The 17,132-nt window shown below is 42.3% G+C and overlaps 1 pseudogene; it reads left to right on the plus strand.

Annotated features, from left to right (window-relative positions):
• Positions 1-447: 447 nt before the first annotated feature.
• Positions 448-17,132, plus strand: part of LOC107575661 (scavenger receptor cysteine-rich type 1 protein M130-like) — a 31,262-nt pseudogene continuing 14,577 nt past the window's right edge.

Raw genomic sequence — 17,132 nt, forward strand, 5'->3', positions numbered from 1 at the left:
CCAGACATCACGTAGACATTTCTCCGTTATGGGAACTCCTTCCATTCCAACCTTTCTTGAAGTCCTATTGGCTAACGCCAGTCAAAATGACTGGCCAATTGTTGCGAAGTATGCAAATCGCATGCAAATACTGACGAGCTTGAGAGGCAGTATAAAATGCGGTGCACGCGAGAATTACGTCAGAATCTTCTACTTCACCTGCTGAATTCACTATGGCCCGCGTGCTCCGGACCGGCCGCGAATGTGGCTCGCGGCCTATTCGGGGTGAGGCCCACTGCCGCCAGCGTGCCGCTGGTGGGCCTTCCCGGTGACAGGAGTGTCGTCTTGCTGCTCCGCCAACCCCAACGGTCGCCCCGTTCCCAGGCCTCCTTCCCCGAGGACTGCTTCCGCCCTCCTTCCAACATCGCAGAGTTTGTGTCCTTTGGCCAGGAGGAGGGGGATGACACAATGTCCATCTCGGCCTCGGAGAGGGACGATTGGGCGGGATCGGAGTCCGATCAGCCGGACGGCATGGGGACCCCAGACCTCCAGGAGGAGTTCATGAGGGTTCAGTCGAAGGCTGTCCAGGAGTTGGAGCTTACCTGGAGTCCTCCAGAGGAGCCTTCGAGGAGTAAGCGCGACTCCTGGTATTTCAGGTCCACCCAGAAAGCTGACTCAAGGGTGTCAGTCCCCTTCTTCCCTGACGTACATGAGCAGCTGGTGAAAACATGGTCTGCGCCCCAATCAGCGCATGTCCACTCTGCCACACAGGCCATTTTTTCCCACGTGGATGGGGCGGAGGCCCACGGGTACGTGTGCTCTTCCCCCGTCGAGGAGACCGTCGCTGCGCACCTGTGTCCAAGACCGTAGGCTCGGAGACCGTAGGCTCGGACATTGGAGCGCGTGGGAAGTTATTCCGGGAATCTCGTGGTGGCTACTCGTGTGATAGAGCGTGGGTATACCCTTCAATTCAGACGCCACCCGATTTTAGATCTCAGGCCCATCAACAGAGCGCTTTGCAAGCGTCCATTCAGGATGATAACGCTGAAACAAATCCTGGTGCAAATTCGGCCCGGGGACTAGTTTGCGTCCATGGACTTAAAGGATGCGTACTTTCACATTCAGATAGCACCGCATCATAGAAGCTTTCTGAGGTTTACTTTTGAGGGCATAGCGTACCAATACTCTGTTCTCCCGTTTTGGGTTGGCTTTGGCCCCACGCACTTTCTCAAAGTGCATGGATGCAGCACTTTCCCCTCTCAGAGCAAGCGGGATGCGCGTTCTCAACTATCTGGACGATTGGCTTATTTTAGCTCAGTCCCGGGACACGCTAGTCAGCCATATAGACACGCTGCTTCGTCACTTGGAGTCCCTAGAGCTATGTGTCAACATGCAAAAGAGCATTCTCGCCCCAAGTCAGTCTATAACATATGGGGGAGTGTGCTTCGACTCGGTGGAGATGAGAGCCTGCTTCTCTCGGGAGCGCTCAGTGGCCATTTTGTCTTCCCTGCGCCATTTCAGATTGGGCAGCTCTGTTCACTTGAAGGAATTTCAGAGGCTGCTGGGACTCATGGCATCTGCTTCAGAGGTATGACATCTGGGCTTACTACACATGCGCCCGCTGCAATTATGTCTGAAATCTCGAGTCCCTTGGACGACGTGGGCTTCGGGCCATTTGCTCATCGCGGTCTCCCACGACTGCATCGAAGCGCTGAAGCCATGGCACAACCCAGATCTCTTCAGCCTGGGGGTACCCCTGGGCTTGTTGACGTTGCGCGTTGTGGTCATGACGGACGTATCGATTCGTGGCTGGGGAGCAGTGTGCGAGGGCATGCCGGCTTCAGGGCTGTGGTCAGAACCTCAAAGCCGATGGTACATAAACTGCTTGGAGCTGGAAGCAGTGTTCTTAGCTCTAAAGGATTTTCGGCCGCAGCTGGAACAGCGACATGCACTGATTCGCACCGACAACATGTCTGTGGTCTCGTACATAAATCACCAAGGAGGCGTACATTCCAGGGCTTTGTACAAGCAAGCAGCGAATCTCCTGCTATGGGCGGACCGTCTCACTTTCTCTCCATCAAAGCAGCGCACATACCCGGTCTCCTGAATCGTGGGGCGGACATGCTTTCGAGGAAAGGGATTCCTCAAGGAGAGTGGAGGTTGCACCCCGAGTCGGTTCGGATGATTTGGGCCCGCTACGGGAGAGCGGAGGTCGAGCTGTTCGACACGAGCGAGAATGCGCACTGCCCGCTGTTCTTCTCCCTGTCTCACTCCTCGTTGGAAGGGGACGCTCTGACAACGCACTGCCCGGTAGCCAGGCTGTATGCGTTTCCTCCGATCAAGATATTACTGCTGGTGTTATGCAAGATCAGGGAGGAGGGGGCTTCGGTGATACTCATCGCCCCGAACTGGCTGAACCAGCCTTGGTTCCCGGACCTGACAGAGCTGCTAGTGGCGCCACCCTGGCCGATCCCCATCAGGAAGGATCTGCTGTCTCAAGCGAGCGGCTCGGTGTGGCACACGAACCCGGAGTTATGGAGCCTTCATGTGTGGCTGCTTCGGGGATATCAGAGGAGCTGAGCGCCCTGCATTCCCGTGTTCTCGACACACTCTCGGAGGTGCGGGCACCCTCCACGAGGCGATTGTATGCTCTAAAATGTGGAGTGTTTGTGAAATGGTGCCGTGATGTTCATATCAACCCGGCTGCTTGCTCCGTGTTGGATATTCTGCGTTTTCTACAGTACAGACTGGATAGTGGATCTCTACCATCAACACTGAAAGTCTATGTGGCCGCTATTGCCTCATTTCGTTCCCCGCTGGGCGGGCAATCGATTGGTAGGCATCTGGTGGTGAGTTTTCTTAAGGGAGCGAGGAGATTGCATCCCCCGCATCCGCCTTCAGTCCCGCCCTGGGACCTAGAGGTGGTGTTAAGAGCTCTTTCAAAGCCACCATTCGAGCCTTTAGCATCCGTTGATATGAGGGAGCTATCTCTCAAAAGTGCACTTCTTCTTGCCCTTGCTTCGGTTAAGCGCATAGGGGATTTACATGCGTTTTCTGTGGACAGCGACTGTATTCGCTTTGGACCCAGTGACTACCGGGCTACGTGCCTAAATCACTATCTACCCCCTTCAGAGCGCAGACTGTTTAGCTGACCGTCCTGTCTTGTGAGTCATCGACCTCGCATGATGCGGACGCTCAGACTTCAGTGTGCCCCGTCAGGGCTTTGAAGATTTACATTGACCGTTCAGCCAGCTTTCGGCAATCTGACCAGCTTTTCGTGTGCTTCGGTGGTTGTGCGAAGGGCCGGGCCGTGTCAAAACAGAGTCTTTCCCACTGGATTGTTGACACTATCCCGGCTGCTTATACAAGCCAAGGTTTGGAATGCCCTTTGCACATTAGGGCCCACTCAACAAGAGCTATTGCCTCCTCCTGGGCGTGGTCAATAGGTTTGTATATTCAAGATATATGCTTTGCAGCCGGCTAATCTTCTCAGATCTTCTTCTACCTTTGCCAGGTTTTACAAGCTGGACGTTCAGTCCTTAGCCTCCCAAGTGCTGTCGGTGAGTGACTGATTCACGTTTATGCTACCTCTATTCATGTGTGTTGCTGCCTCGCACAGTAGTTACTCTGCGCAGCCCTATATTCTATTGTTGTTGTCTGCCCTGTACTCAGTGCAGCTTCCTGTTATTCATGTCTGCGTCGCTATTAGTTGTGGGAATTGTGTGTTCTATCTTCGCTGAGTACTGTATGTGACTGGTTCAGGCTGCTCGTAGCCTCTCTCATGGCGGGATTGAATATTGTTCCCATAACGGAGAAATGTCTCCGTGATGTCCCGTGAAAGCTCGAGAGGGAACGTCTCCGGTTACTATGGTAACCTCGGTTCCCTGAAAGACATCACGGAGGTCGCCGTGTTCGCTGCTCGACCAGCTAAGCGGCGTTCGGTATCAGATTCTGACGTAATTGTCGCGTGCACCGCATTTTATACCGCCTCTCGAGCTCGTCAGTATTTGCATGCGATTTGCATACTTCACGACAATTGGCCAGTCATTTGGACTGGCGTTAGCCAATAGGACTTCAAGAAAGGTTGGAAGGGAAGGAGTTCCCATAACAGAGAAATGTCTCCGTGATGTCTCGTTCCCGCTCTCAGGGAACCGAGGTTACCATAGTAACCGGAGAAGGTTTTGTTCCTTGAATGAATCAGTTTTTGAACAAATCAAGTGAGCCAGTGATTCAACAGCCCATTCAGATGGACACTTTTCCTGCATCCCAATGTGCATACTATATCTGGCCAAAATAGTATTGAAAATGACTAATATCACACAGAATTTAGAATGGATAATATGCACATTGGGACGCAGGCTTGTTTCGTTTCAAATTGAATCAGCCATTTTGAACGAATCGTTTGATTTGAACGATTCAATAAATCATTTATCACAACAGTAGCTTGCTGCCACCTACTGGTGGTTTTATGGTCATCATTATTTATCCATGACAGGCCTAAACCAGCCAAGGTTTCAGCACAAAAGCACATTTAGCAAAATATTGTTTAATTATCAATTTTGAGCAAAATTCCTCCATTTCAGGCCCAAGAAGGTAAAAAAAAGCTTATAAATAATAGTTCATTTAATAAGGCAAATTGTTCATTAAATAAAAACCTTTTTTAATGAGAAGGTTTACAAGGGGTTTACAGTTTTTATTCTTTTATTTAGACAACAGCAATGTATGATGACGAACTTCCTGATATATAGATTTATTTTATGTTATTTCTTTTCTCTTTGCATGGTGTCTATTATTTCATGTTTTATTTCCACCCTCATGCTCTCATTTAAAGTGTTTTAAATTTGAAATATGAATAACCGCATTTTTTTAAGAGAGATGATTAGAGATTGTTGCTAGCTGACTATTGCTGGCACAAATTTGTCTTTTAACTAAATCCTGTAATGTTTCCTAGTTGTATTTTGGCATTTTTAAACACATAATGCATTTGTAAAATGTTTCATTTTGAAACAATCTTTAATTCTTTGTGTGTTTGTAAGTATATTGAACAGAAACAATATTATAGGTGTATTTTTAGGTGTTGATGACACATCTGAGAACTATGATGATGCCACACCAAAAGGACAAATCACTGATACTAGCAGGTGTTTTTATAGATTTATTATCCTTCTAAACGTGTATTACAATTGTAGTGCATTACTACTTTACTACACTGCTACAAGAAAAATCACTTATGTACAGTAAGAGTGGCAAGCATTGTATTTTGACTTTTTTCTCAGTAGCTTTAAGATTGCATCTAGTCTCATGTAGACTGAACTTTGACTAAACATGGCAAAAGTCACATTGTAAAATATTCTGGACAAGAACCACTAACATGTAGATGGGAAGAGACGGTCTGACAGACATTTAAACCAAACACCATTAGTTTTGTTTTCTATGTAATGTTTAGTGGAGGGATTATTTGAAATTTTATTTAGGCCATGTCATACTAAATTATTTTCGCATTCATCTTTATTCAATGTGTGAGATACCACTGATACTGGTACTGGTACTGATACTGTTCAAATGTACAATTTTAGTCTGTGGCTACGCTATTCATATAGTAACAAGTATCAATGTACAACACAAGGTGGTTTATCAGAAATGTACAGATGCACACTGACTCTCTCTGCTGGTCACAAGGTGAAGAACATGATAACCATTGAATGGCAATTATGATTTTTGTGGGCTATCTGAAAAAAAAAACAATTTTTGACATTAGTTACAGGAATTATTTTGACAGATGTTAAGGTTTCACAAAATTTCCCTCGTTGTCTATTAAGCCTTATACACAAGTAAATTTATTTACTCAAATGTCATTTTATGTAATTTTACAGAGTTGAGTTTATGATGTCAGGCTGACATGTATACACTAACTTTTGGACATTTTCAGTTTGTTATTATCAGTGCTTTTATGTCATCTCTGCAGGTGTTTGGCTTTGATGCTGTAAATAAACCGGAGAGTTTCCTGTCTCCTGTAAATCAAAAATGTGTGTGTGTGTGTGTGTGTGTGTGCGTGTGCGTCCCCTCACTGAAGTCTTGATGTGTGGGGAGGAGGAGTTCATCAGCACTGACAGTTTTGGTGTATATGGAGAAAATCAAAAAAGCGTCCTCTGATTTGTCACTGAAGTTGTTTGATGATTTCCTCTGTTGTGTCTAATAAGGTAATAGCGAGTGTGATTGGAGGGTGTTGGGCCTCTTTCTCTCTCATTAAGGGGCTGAGAGGATGCCTGTACTTCTGTATCATCAGAGCAGAGAAGCTTGTACTGGGTGTTGAGTTGATCATGCTGAGGATGAGGATGATGGGGAGATGCTTGACACTCATTTTACTGTCTGCAGTTGTAGTACTCATCACAGCTGGTAAGTACACAAATAAAATAAAAAAACAGAGAGAGAGGGATGAAGAAATGTTACTTTCTGGAATTGGACAGAATTATTATTATTTTTTTTTGCTTCAAGGTTTTTGATTACAATGTAGGTTTCAGATGACAATATTATTATTTATTAATTCACAATATGCCTCTCTTTCTCTCTCTCATTTGTTTAAAATATTAGACCGTGTGAATGTGAGGTTGGTTGATGGTCACAGTCGCTGTGCTGGTAGAGTGGAGGTTCTTCATAGAGATCAGTGGGGAACAGTGTGTGATGTTGCCTGGGATTTGCCTGATGCTGCAGTGGTGTGTAGAGAGCTGGACTGTGGAGAACCTGTAGATGCTTGGGGTAATGCACACTTTGGACCAGGATCAGGACCAATCTGGATGGGTTTTGTCAGATGTGTTGGTTCGGAATCCACACTGAAAGAGTGTGGATCAGCAGGATGGGACCAAAGTTTCTGTGGTCATGCTAAAGATGCTGGAGTCATCTGCTCAGGTAACATTTGCACACTTATGGCTACACCTGAGTTTTGCTGTTCATATTGTATCGAAAGTACCAAAGAACTCAATGCCATAGTTTACAACATTTTAGACTGATGCGCACAATGTGCACAAAAATAAGAAACAAATGGGAAAAAAACTTCCAGTACCCAGAAGGCAAAATTCTGTCACAAATTTTAAATGTGTGATAGATAGTGTATAGTGAACACTGATTAATACATTCATGTTTTGCATTTCATAATTTCATCTTTAACACATTAATATCCTATTCCTGTGTAAACATATTTATGCCACATTTGTGCAGCATTAACAGTTATGCACATATGGTATATGCTGTTTCAGAGGTAGCGTCTGTCTTGCCTTGGTAGAAATAGTTACATTTTTACAAAGCAAACTTCAAATTTTAACACTCCTGGTTAAATGTGCATACCCATGTTTGGTTAATTTAGTAAGCCTACAGTGGGTTTGCTGTCTTTGTCTAAATAAATGTTCACATGTGTAATGTTAATACAACTGAGGTCAAAAGTTTACACCCCCCTTTCAGAATCTGCAAAATGTTAATTATTTTACCAAACTAAGAGGGATCATACAAAATGCATGTTATTGTTTATTTAGTATTGACCTGAATCGGGTATTTCACATAAAATAATTTTACATATAGTCCACAAGAGAAAATAACAGTTGAATTGATAAAAATGACCCCGTTCAAAAGTTTACATTTTATTCTTAATACTGTGTTGTTCCCTGAATGATCCACAGCCGTGTTTTTTTTTTTTGTTTAGTGATAGTTGTTCACAGGGCCGTGCACAGACATTTTGAGGGGCAGTGGCCCAAACCAAAAAAGGGGCACTAGGGGGGTGGGTGCTTGTTAATACAAATTATCCAGTTGTTACAAATATACAATTAAAAGAGAAGATAGCACTCTCTGTAATAATTTCAACATGTTTTGATAAGAATGGGCTCTCCCTCCCTCTCTGAGCCTGCTTCTGCTTCATCTTCAATGGATGTAGGGGAGAGTGGGGTAAGTTGAGCCAGTGGGTAAGTGGACCCGCCCACTGTATCTTGGCAGCTGTACACTTTTACTGTCATGTGACCATGTTTTTTGGAACCACCCATCATTTCTGCCAGACTGTGGAAAGGAGACATGGGGGAATGGAAGGCACCCATTTACTTTAAAAACAGTGTTTTGCTTGTTAAAGTGAGCCAAATGCTGTGGGGTAAATTGAGTCAGCATTTTAACTTACCCCACCATAAGGCACTGTAGTTCAGTTAAATCTCTGAATTATAAACTGGAATTTTAATGTGATATTACTGGTTTAGTTTATCATATATACATATTTTGTAGTTTATTTGATAGGGACAGTGTACAAGTGCACCAAATCCTTCTCTGATAAGAACCAGAAAATGCTTTCCATTGCATTATAATCAGATATTATAATATTATAATCTTTCCATCTGTAGTCCCTAATGGCCAACAAACGCTCTGTTTAGTCTGTTTTTAGGAAGGCTACAACTTTAGTGGTCAACATATTGTTTCAGAAATGCAAACAATTAAATATTGAAATTTAATCTTCATTTGGTTGGTTTTATGTTGTTAAAGTTAACTTCATGAAAATAAATATGACTGTTTGTAAAAGGAAATTATTAAATTAGTTTATTATTATTTATTTCACATGGGTTTGAATCAGATTTGGTCAGATGGTAATTTTACACCCAGATGGTGCATCTCACCCACTGACTCGACTCGGGTCAATTTACCCCTAACCTGGGGAAAACTGAGCCATGGGAACACTTTTATTATAAGAGCTATATTTTTAGAACCCTTTGTCATAGATACATTCTGATCATTTAAAATTATAGGAATACTTTCATTAGGATAGGATAGACACTTTCATTGTACTTCTGCGTCATTTTAACTTATCTTGAGGACCACATAAGTAAAAAATGGCCAATCTTACCCCACTCTCCCCTATAAGTATTAGACATTTAATTTAATATTTTACAGCATAAATCTATATTATATATGAATAAACAACTAATTTAGAACATTTATATTATTTTTAAACTATTTATAGGCCTAGTATTAATATGGTTTTAATAAAATATGTGTTATAGATTACTAGTATCAAGACAAGTGATTATAATAGGAAATATACTTAATTACAAAAAGTTAAGTGTGACAAACTGCTAAATATTCTATAGGCCTATGATGATTTAGCTGCTGGCTAAATTAAATAATACTTATAGGGGAGAGTGGGGTAAGATTAGCCATTTTTTACTTATGTGGTCATCAAGATAAGGGAAAAGTACAAAGTGAAGTACAAAGAAAGTATATATCCTATCCTATCCTAACGAAAGTATTCCTATAATTTTAGATGATCAGAATGTTTCCAACCTAACATTAAAGTTTTTAAATATACTTTTATATTGCAATAATTCAAATCTTCAAATTAATGTAGAAACAACATAAAGACAGAGTATTTATAAATATTTGTTTAATGGAATCTTTTTATAACTGAAGGCCAGTATCACTGATACCAATTCTACTGTCTCTAGGAAATTGTTTTCTTTTTTTTATATATTTAACCATTGACTAAACATTACAGTATAATTAAGAGCTATCATGAAAAAAGAAAACACTTAAAAAAATAAAAACTAATTTAAGTTAACCTAAAACAATCATTACATAAACCCATTATAATAAATGTCATATTTAGCTACCTGTGGCCTTCAGCATGAAATATACAGAAATTGAATACAGTTATAAAACACCAAATTCTAAAATAAATATAGGGGTTAATATCACTGTAGGGTGCCTTTTGGTGTCCTATAAATAACTTATTTGCCATGATAACTTAAAGGGGGCATAACACACACAGTTTCACCCAATCTCATGTTAATCTTGAGTACCTATAGAGTAGTACTGCATCCTTCATATCAAGGTTATTATAGTTTTGAATTTTTAAATTAGTTTTCAAATTTACTATAAAATTCAGTTTAGTTTTTATTCGTTTCATTCATATTTTTGTTAGTTTTAGTTTAGTTTTTATTTTGTGATCGCATTTTTATTTCGTTTTTATATAGTTTAGTTTCAGTTTTAGTTTCAGTTTTAATTAAAGTTTAGCAGAATTAAACGGTTCTGGTCTGGTACAGAATTAAATTAGTGCTGCTGTCAGATAATGGGGTCGGGTGTTCTGTTAAGTACTGAGTACTTTACCAAACAGGACACGTGCAGGCTTTAAAATGCTTTGCATCTCCGTCAGATAACCCCATGTGCGTGATGCGCCATTACAGGTAGGCTATTTCCCTAAACGTATATTTTTCCGCCAAGGGGTGAGAACATAATGATTACGAAAACGATTATGTCTTTTTGATAATTATTATTTTATTTCAGTTAGTTTTTCAATAACTGTTGTTAGTTTAGTTTCGTTTTAGTTTTTCAGTTATTTTGACGTTTTTATTTTATTTCAGTTTACAAAATTGTTTTTTCATCAATCGTTTTAGTCTTAGTTTTAGTTTTAGTTTACGAAAATAACCTTGCTTCATATATCCAAAAAGTCTTTAGTTTTATCATATTTATAAAAGAAAGATATAGCTTTACAATTCTGTCCGGAAAAAGCCAAGCTCCTGGAGGTGCACCGTGGGCGGAGCTAAAAAGTGATGAGCACTTGAGCGCCGAATGCCAACAAAACAGGCATTTGATACCGTTTCACTTAACGTCTGCAGTTCTGAATCATGACATATGACAGAGTATTTCTGTGCCAAAAATCTTACTTCTGGGTTCGTACAAGTTTTTTTCGATCGTGGCTCTTCATGATATAGACAAGGGTGAAACTCCTTCATGATGTAGACAAGGGTGGAACTCCTTCTTTTATAGCTTCTTTTATATATTTTATAGCTGGGACCGCTCCATCTTTCAGTATCAAACGATGTGCAAATCCAGCGTCGAACAGGGCCTTGTTTATAAAACGTTCGTTAACAAACACACTTGTGAAACTCCGTTGCTGCCCCGGAAAAACAAACTGTATCCACTGTTTACATAACGCTGGGTTCTTTAGGAAGCTGAGCAAAGTTATCTTTCCCTTACAACCAAAAACACACTTGTTTGGAAACATTCTTCCCGAGCAAGTCCCGTGCAGCGCTGCCACCGGATGAAGCTCGTTGATGGGCATGATCTCACTCTCGCTCTGGTTGATGCGTGCGCAGGTGCGTTTTTCCGGGAGAAATGCCCATATAAGGAGTTCCACCCTTGTCTACATCATGAAGAGCCACGATCGAAAAAAAACTCTCCGAAACTTGTACGAACCCGGAAGTAAGATTTTTGGCACAGAAATCCTCTGTCAATGTCCAAATTGTTTTTTGAAACATTGTCAGAATCAGAATCAGAATGAGTTTTTATTGCCAGGTATGTTTACACATACGAGGAATTTGTTTTCATGACAGAAGCTCCACAGTGTAACAGAATGACAGTGACAGAACAAAAACACAGATAATAAAAAATAGAAAAATAGAACAAGTAACTAAGGAATAAAAATATACAAATCGACAATTGTATGTACAGGTATATAACAATAGACAGTTGTATGTACAGGTATATTATGTGCAAATTGAAATGTAGACTGAGTATGAGTGTTAGATAAATAAGTGTATGAGTGAATAAATAGTGTCTGTTCCACAGTTATTGTCAAGTGTTCATGAGATGGATGGCCTGAGGGAAAAAACTGTTCCTGTGTCTGGTCGTTACTTTAACATAAAAATTACTATGAAAGGGTGTGTTATTGTCACGGGTTGCTGGGGAAAGGAGCTTGAAGGAGTATGAAGGAGGCAGATAATCAAACAAACAGAGTCTTTAATAAATCTTCATGGGAGAACAGGAGAAAAACAACCACTTAACATGACGGAGACAGGACAAAGAAATTGAGGAAAGGCAGGGCTATAAATACTAAACCGAATGATTGACTAATAAGATGATTAATGAACACAGGTGGAAAATAATGAACTAATCAAGCAACACAGGAAAACTAGGTCACGGAGCACATGGGGAGAAAAACAAACACAAAGACAGTCCATGGGCGTGACATATCGCCCCCCTCCCGGAAGGCGTGTCCTCGTGCCACATACAATCAACAAAAGGGGGTGGGCGTCCTGGAGGTCTCTCAGGGCAGGCTAGTCCAGGGCGGTAACGTTTCCGGGAACCATGGCGGAACAGGCAGTTTAGGGTGCCATGTCGGAGCAGACAGTTCAGGGGGCCATGGCGGAGCAGGCCGTTCAGGGAACCATGGAGGAGCAGGGAGCTCGGGGAGTTCGGAGAGCCATGGCGGAGCAGACAGTTCAGGGGGCCATGGCGAAACAGGGAGCTCAGGGGGCCATGGTGGGATAGCCTCCATGGCCTTGGCCTCTGCACTCGGCATGGCCCCTTCGGCCGCAGACAGTTCAGGAGGCCATGGCAAAACAAGGAGCTCAAGGGGCCATGGTGAGATAGCCTCTGTGGCCTTGGCCTCTGCACTCGGCCTGGCCCCTTCAGCCGCAGACAGTTCAGGGGGCCATGGCGAAACAAGGAGCTCAGGGGGCCATGGTGGGAGAGCCTCCGTGGCCTTGGTCTCGACACTCTGCCCTGGTAAAAGGAGAGTGGGACTGTGGGTGGTGCTCGGGGTGGTGACTGAAGGCGGTGACTGTGTAGTTCTGACGTCAACTTTTTACGGAAGTCACAACAGTTCATGAGAAATCACAGCTACTTTATGCAGGCTGTGTGCATTTTACTGTGGACTGACTGTTTTGAAACTTATATGGTAGTTAAATAGCCCCTAGACCTCAGTTATCATGAAAAAAAGCCAGGACATTTCAGTTTTGACAATATGGGACCTTTAACTTGGGAACAGGAGCCTTCTCGGGACTGGACGTGGGAACTGAAGCCCACTCTGGGCTATACTCGGGATCTGATGCCCTCTCTGGGCTTGGAACGGACTCAGAATTTGTTTGGGCTGGGGTGGATTCAGGACTGAACTTGAAGAAATGAGCAGACTCATGGGCTGGAGCCGACACTGGAGTGGACTCAGGGGCTGGAGCCGACACTAGAGCGGACTCAGGGGCTGGAGCCAACACTGGAGCGGACTCTGGAGAGAGGATCTGACTTGACAACAGTCTCTTCCTCCTCATTCTCCTCTTTTGGGCCGAGGTGAAGGAGATAGCTGCAGTCATAATAGGGCTCAGGAGTGAATCGGCCGGCGGGCTTGACATTGGAGCAGCCGGCGGGCTTGAGAGTGCAGTAGCCTGCGGGCTTGACTGCTGAGCGGCCGGCAGGCTTGACAATGGATTGGCTGGCGTTTCTGGGCGGAGGACTGGGACTGATCTAGGGACTGGAGATAGCGGGAGTGATGTGGATTTTGTAAGAACTCCATTTATGGGAACGGGGGAGCACAGGCAGAGATGGGTGGTCGGAACCCTTGGCCAGGTATGTGGAGGGTTCCGGCGTGGGGTGAGCTGGAGAGGCATTGTTGTTTTCAGGAGGGGCTGGATGAGGATGCCTCAAATTCTTCTACCTCTAAATTTGAACTATTTAAGTAAAGGACAAGATTAATCAACTCATTCAAGGGAAAACCATGCGTAGGGAGATCGCAGCGGATTGTTTCTTCATCCAGCCCCAGCTGAAAACAGGCACCGAGTGCGGCGTCGTTCCAGCTCTCCCGGTTGGAGAGCTCGAGGAATTCCTCCACATACCTCTCCAAAGGCCGGCCACCCTGTCAAAGGCACCACAGCTGATCCTCAGCATCAGTCATCTTGTTTTTGGTCCTGTCTTCTGTCACGGGTTGCTGGGGAAAGGAGCTCGAAGGAGTACAAAGGAGGCAGATAATCAAACGAACAGAGTCTTTAATAAATCTTCATGGGAGAACAGGAGAAAAACAACCACTCAACACGACGGAGACAGGACAAAGAAACTGAGGAAAGGCAGGGCTATAAATATTAAACCAAACGATGGATTAATAAGATGATTAATGAACACAGGTGGAAACTAATAAACTAATCAAGCAACACAAGAAAACTAGGTCACGGAGCACATGGGGAGAAAAAAAGACAGTCCATGGGCGTGACAGTTATATTAGGCTAAGTTTTTATATTCATAACAAAAGCATTACTTGACTCTTTAGATACATTTTCTAGATTTTTTTTTTTTTAGTTTTGTGTAAGAGGATGCGTGTTATTTTGCTATGTTCCATGCATTGCTCATTACATTTTAACGATAGTAGAATATTGTCAAATCATAAAATTAAAAAAAAATTATCCCATTAATATTTTGTTAAATAAGATAATTAAATTACTCAATTTGAGTGTATTGATCATTTGGTAATAAAAACTATATTTTTATTTAATAAAAAAGAAGAGTTTGTCCATGTCCCTTGAATGGTTGGCCCCCCTGTCGTATTGGGGAATCCGCCCCTTTCAGAAAAGGCCATCCACTTTAGTGACATCAGGACAACAGATTTTTTTGTCTCTTCAGTGGCGGGAATTTCAACGGAAGAGGTAAAATTTATTGGTGAAGTTTTCTTCGTATGAGTTTGCTTACTTGCTTTGCCAAAGCTTAACATGTCCACCCTGTTGGCATAAAATAGGCCAGAAGTTATTCAAATGCAGTATTTTCAAAATATGTTTATAAGTTTGAATATACCAAATTCTCTTCAACAACCACACTAAATATTTAGCTAGTCACAGTTTGTTGTAAGCAAATATTCTAATTGAAGCTCAAAATGTCCACCCTGTCGGCCACTTAGACTCGATAGTGTGGACATAAACATGACAGGGTGGACAGACATAGCATTCATTTGTAGTTAATATTGCTAAAAACTCAAATGAATTGGAAGGGGGGGTATCAATGTGACTGAGGATGTAATATTTGAACAATTCCCAATTTATACCAAATAAATTTTCTTGTTTAGCTTTGCTTTAATAAAAAGCAATAAGTCTTTCCAGCTCTGATCTAACCTCATTATGATTAAGTAATGAACTGTTAATTTTCCAATAAGAAGAGCCCTTGTTAAATGTAGCTTCAGGAGAAAGCATAATTTTAATAGAAACAGCCTTATGATCTGTTAATGGCGATGCAGAGATATCAATATAGATATTCTCTTTATCGAAATTTCTAGAGAATAACCAGAAATCAATTTGTGAAAGTCTAGATTCATTTTTATTGCTCCACGTGTATACTGTATCATTCGCATTTTTAACCCTCCATATATCTATAAGCTCTAACCTATGCATAAATGCTTTCAGAGCTGTGTTTGAGTTTGATGGGCGACCAGGTGGCCACCTATCAAGGGATTAATTTAGGACAGTATTAAAATAACCACCAATCACTAAATAAGCATTTGGAAATTTTGACTGCCAATAAGTAAGTTTATCTTCCAAAACAAATAATAACTGATCATTCTCAGATCTAGAGTTATACCCATAATAATCAGATTATAGCACTTCAGAACTAACAAAATAAAGTGCCCATATTCATCACAGTATGTGTGCAACACATCCCCTGCAAAACATTTTTTTAAACAGAAAACCCCTGCAGAGTGCTCCGAACAATGAGAGAACCATGACTCACTACCCCACTGCGATTTCCAAAAAATTCCATCATTGTCTTTACAATGAGACTCTTGAAAAAATACGAAGTCAGAACCAAACTGTCTAGAAAACAAAAATAAGGCCTTGTGTTTAACAACATCTCTTAAACCCCTGGCATTTAAGGACACAACAGAGAAAGACATTTACAGAACAAACACTAAAACAATTAACCTGCTTTAAGTTCTATGAACTAAATTTTTTCCCCTATCTTTTTTTGAAAATAGGTCACAAAGTTAAAAAAATATGCTGAAAAAAGCAGCTCCATATTGAATATCAAAAATTGCAAAAAGAACTGTAACAAAAAATTTAGAGGCAGTCTCTAAAATGTATACAACACACCTGTATCAATGTCTGAAAAGTGCACCTGACAGATCAGTTAAAATGAGAACTGGCAGCGACTGTTATTAAGATGAAAGCACTTTAATTAGGCAGGATGATTTCTCCCTGCCCTTCAATGAAAGCTCTGCCTCCGACGAAGAATGCCATCTTCCCCTCCGCACGTGCCTTTTGGACCTCTGGCCACAGCTTCCTTCTCCTTTCACGATCTCCCGCTGAGAAATCTTCCATGAAAAGCAGACTGTTCTCTTTCAGATATGAAGAATTCTTTGCGGCCTTCCAAACACCGTCTCTGTAAGAGTGAACGGAGAACTGCATAATGGTCACCCTGGGACGCTTCGTGCCATCTTGTATCTTCCCAAGACGATGGACCACGTCAATAACATCCGAGAGTTTGTCCTTTGCACTAGGAAGAACATTTTGGCAGATTTTGACCACCTCAAGCCGAATGTCTTCATGCGCAGATTCAGGAATCCCGGCTAACCTCAAATTACGTCTTCTCAAATATGTTTCCATATCATCCATCCTCCGCTGCATATGAGCCACAGGCAATTCAACATCATCCATACGCCGCTCAAGACTAGTAACCTTCTCAACAACGGCCTTCAGTTCAGCTGACATTTCCGAGATCTTTTTCTCTATTCCATCAACCAGCGGCTGTTGATCAGCTGTGTTAAGCCTGACAGCTGTGTCGATATATCAGCTCGACTGTCGTCACTTGCTCTTTTCTTTATGACTGGTGATTTACTCGGGGTGATAGGCAATGCAGGGAACTCCTCTTCAGCTAAACTGAACGCATCTTTCTCGCTCGCGCAAGAAACAACGTGATCATAGCCACTGCTGGCTGGTGAGCACGCGTTAATACCATAGCCACCTTAGCATCAGCCGAAGAGTTGTTCAAATGACCACGTTTACGCCCCATGGCAATGCAATATAGGGGAAAAAATCAAGTCAAAAACATAACAAAATAACACACAAGGCATACAATTAATAAAAAGTTATTTTTGCACTGTCTAAACACAGATGGTGCAGGAGCTCGTAAAAACACGTCTGATCAGGTAGCCATCTTGGACTCCCCTCCTGATAACATCTCATCTTCACTGTTCTACTGAAGCTCCCTCGTCACCTGTACATTTTCCAGGCTCGTTGACTTCGCTGAGGTTAAGTTGGAGTGCGCGCCTTAAAAGTCTCCTGTTTCGTGTTGTCGTAAAGATGTTCTGCGTCTAAAACGCAATTCAAGAAAAAAGAGACAGAAGCAGCAGTTGTGAGTGGGGTGGCTCCGCCCCTGTGTTAACC

The sequence above is a fragment of the Sinocyclocheilus grahami genome, unplaced genomic scaffold, assembly GCF_001515645.1.
Source record: "Sinocyclocheilus grahami isolate Dianchi unplaced genomic scaffold, SAMN03320097.WGS_v1.1 scaffold2795.1, whole genome shotgun sequence".
Taxonomy (NCBI): domain Eukaryota; kingdom Metazoa; phylum Chordata; class Actinopteri; order Cypriniformes; family Cyprinidae; genus Sinocyclocheilus; species Sinocyclocheilus grahami.